The sequence below is a fragment of the Bufo bufo genome, chromosome 6 (assembly GCF_905171765.1).
Source record: "Bufo bufo chromosome 6, aBufBuf1.1, whole genome shotgun sequence".
Classification (NCBI taxonomy): domain Eukaryota; kingdom Metazoa; phylum Chordata; class Amphibia; order Anura; family Bufonidae; genus Bufo; species Bufo bufo.
In genome coordinates, this window is record NC_053394.1 from 69,188,747 (window position 1) to 69,192,174 (window position 3,428).

Sequence of the window (3,428 nt, forward strand, 5' to 3'; positions counted from 1 at the left end):
TAAGACCCTTACAACGTCGTTGTCGTCCAACCATTCCAACTTTGTCTTATTGCAATTCCTCTTCCTGAACGCTGTGCCATCCAACGCATTTATGAGATGACTACAAAAACCTTGAGAGAAGTACATTTTGATGCTGGAATTTTATCCTTTCCTCTGGAGTATTAAATTCCCACAAGGTTGACGTGAACATCATGGATGGCACAGCCACATTCACACATAATAACAATCTTCTTCTCTGTTTCGACACAAGAACTTGGATAGCCACAATGAGATCATCTATGGAGCAATCAAGTGTGTGATTGTATGGTTACTACTAAAGATGAATCTCTTGAGAACAAGCTCTGATCTTCTTCACTCTACATCTGAGATTACACTTACCAGGACATTTTATTGCCCCATTCACAAGACTATCATAGAGGCTGACCATGCTGCTTCTATGGGAATCCAGGAGGGGGACGAAGCTCAGCTTGGCTGAATTCCTAACTTTAATGGGTTGTATGGGATCTCCTCTCCCAAAGCTCTACAACATGCAAAAAATTAGCTCAAGGAAGATGCAGCTCAGGGAGGCACTGGTTCTCATTGACAAGATCCAGAGGGTACATGGAGCCTTATTATCTGGCAATGCTCCATGGGTAAAGAATATGAAAATGATCTCATGTCAGCCAAGACAGAGAGAATACTCATTTGTCTACTCATGGATGATGGAAATGAGATGGTCTGTCCCATTTGGTGGGGTCTATAGCAGCAATATTTTCTGCCATCACCACTTATCCAATCTAATTGACTCTAATATTAAAGAGAACCTGTTACTGCAAAATGCAATGCAGGCAGCATGTTATAGAGCGGGAAGAGCTGAGCAGATAGATATATAGCTCTATGGGAAAAGATTCAGTATAAGGCCTCACGCACACATCTGTGTCTGTACTGTGGTCCGCAAACCATGGATCAGCAAAATACAGACACCTTCCGTGTACAATACCCATTTTTCTCACTCCTATTACTAGAAATGACTATTTATGTCCGCAATACAGACAAGAATAGGGCATATTCTATAATTTGTGGAACGGACACGTGGATGCAGACAGCACACAGATGCTGTCCATATTTCTTCTGGACCAATAGAAGTGAAACAGAAACAGATGTCAAATACAGTCGTGTTCATGAGGCCTAACTAATTTGTTCATTTAAATATTTGCTCATTATGAGAGATTTAAAGTGTCACAGAACTTGAAAAAAAAAAACCTCTGATTTGTGTTAGTGACATATCAACGATCACCGATCTCGCTGCAGGAGACAGAAGCAAGACAGGCCCAAAGACTTTCTATTAAGTCCAACTTGCTTCCTCTCCTGGTCCATGACCATATAATGGATATAAATGATCAGAGAAACAAATTGGCAATTAAAAAAGGAAAAAGAAGGACTCGCATATCATGCTTTATCTCCTCGCTGCAGAAAACAGAAGCAAAATGGGCCCTTAGACTTTCTTTTCGGTCCGTGCAGCTTTTTCTCCTGCAGTGAAGAGAGAGAGTGATATGAGCGTGCTCCTCTCCCCTCGTTCTAGCAATTGGTGGGGTTTCTAGGATATATCAAATGTTTTTAGAAAACTCAGTAAGGTTACAAGGTGAAAATAAGTGGCTGTGCTAATAACTACTAGATCGCAATGCAGTTTTTTGAGAAAAACCAGATCACAAACAGGTTACTGTACAGGCCTTATATCACTGCAGCCAGTCTGCATAAATCATAATGTCAGAAATGTAAAATATCATGTCCTAGACTTACAGGTGAAACTCAAAAAATTTGAATATCGCACAAAAGTCCATTTATTTCAGTAATGCAAATGAAAAGGAATTGCATTAATGCAGCTTAAAATTAGAATTTTGTGAAAAGGTTCAATATTCTAGGCTCAAAGTGTCACACTCTAGTCAGCTAATTAACCCATACCCCCAGAGCAAAGGGTACCTCAAAATTAAGACTTTGGGGTTTATAAGCTATAAGCCATAATCATCCAAATTATACCAAATAAAGGCTTGAAATATCTCGCTTTGCATGTAATGAGTCTATCTCATATGTTAGTTTCACCTTTAAGTTGCATTACTGAAATAAATGAACTTTGCACGATATTCTAATTTTTCGAGTTTCACCTGTATATAATAGCACATTTATTGCACTTAAAATGTTAGGATTTATAATGTGACAAATAATGTAGTTCTTACTGCATGTATCACATGTGAATAAATGAATTGTAAATCAGCTTATTGGGAGAAAATGTCATCTACCTTACAACTTTCGTCCGTTTATGTATTTTCAGTTTCCGCACGGTTGGAATTAAATTTTTTTGGGGGATTGTTAAATGTAACTATGTGATTACAGAAGGTATAGCAGCAATCTACCTGTGTGTATTAAAGAGAAATTGAACGTCAAGCCTCAGTAGTCCATTTACGTATTTTCAGTTTTCACACGGTCGCAATTTAATTTGTTTTAAGGTGGTGCTTTCAGTTTAATTAAGCAGCATATATGTGTGATTACTGCAGCAATACCTATTATGTGGCAGCAATCTACCTGTGTGTGTTAAGTTGAAATTGAGAGGTGAGCAGGCAGCAATTGCAGCAGTGAGCAGTGTAATTACAAGTATGGAGTCCCCATTCACTTCTGTGAGACGGATCTGTCTGTTCAAGTGTACACTACAGAGTCATCCTATAGAAGTGAATGGGGACGCCATACTTGTAATTTCACCTGCTTGCAATTGAAGCAGGTAAACAGAGCAGAGAAGGCAGCACTCGTACGAGCACTGCCTTCTCTTCAAACAGCTAATCGGCGGGGGTGTCGGGTGTCAGACCCTGCAGATATGATATTGATGACCTATCTTGAGCATAGGTCATCAGTAGTAAAAAGCAGACAACCCCTTTAAAGACATACTTGGAAAATATTGCATACAGCGCTACAGAACATACAGGGTAATACAGTGCCACATACTGTACCTCTTAAATTCAGTGACGTCTCCCCTGATGTAGATGTTCTCTTTCCTCATCTTCCCCTTTCCGACCGCCATGATGATTTCTTTCAGCCATCTCATCTCTACAAAGGTTAACAAAAAGACATCTTAATTTTCTACTTTTTTATAATTTTCCCACCTTCTGAACACCCCAACCTACAACCCCCAATACTGTGTCCACTGTGCTCCCTAATACTACAGAAACAGTCCACCTGAAAATACTGGTACCACACAGGTAATGCCCCCTTCAACAATTATTGGCACACAGTGCCCTAAAAAATAACTGGACCCGGCAAATAGTGTCCAACAATAATAGTGTAACCATAATGTCCTACAAAAATAATTGTGCTAAGCTATGCCAGGTGCCCCCACAGTAATAGTGCTCCCCAACGTCCCACCAATATGAATAATCTGCCAGAGCGCATAGTTTTAACAG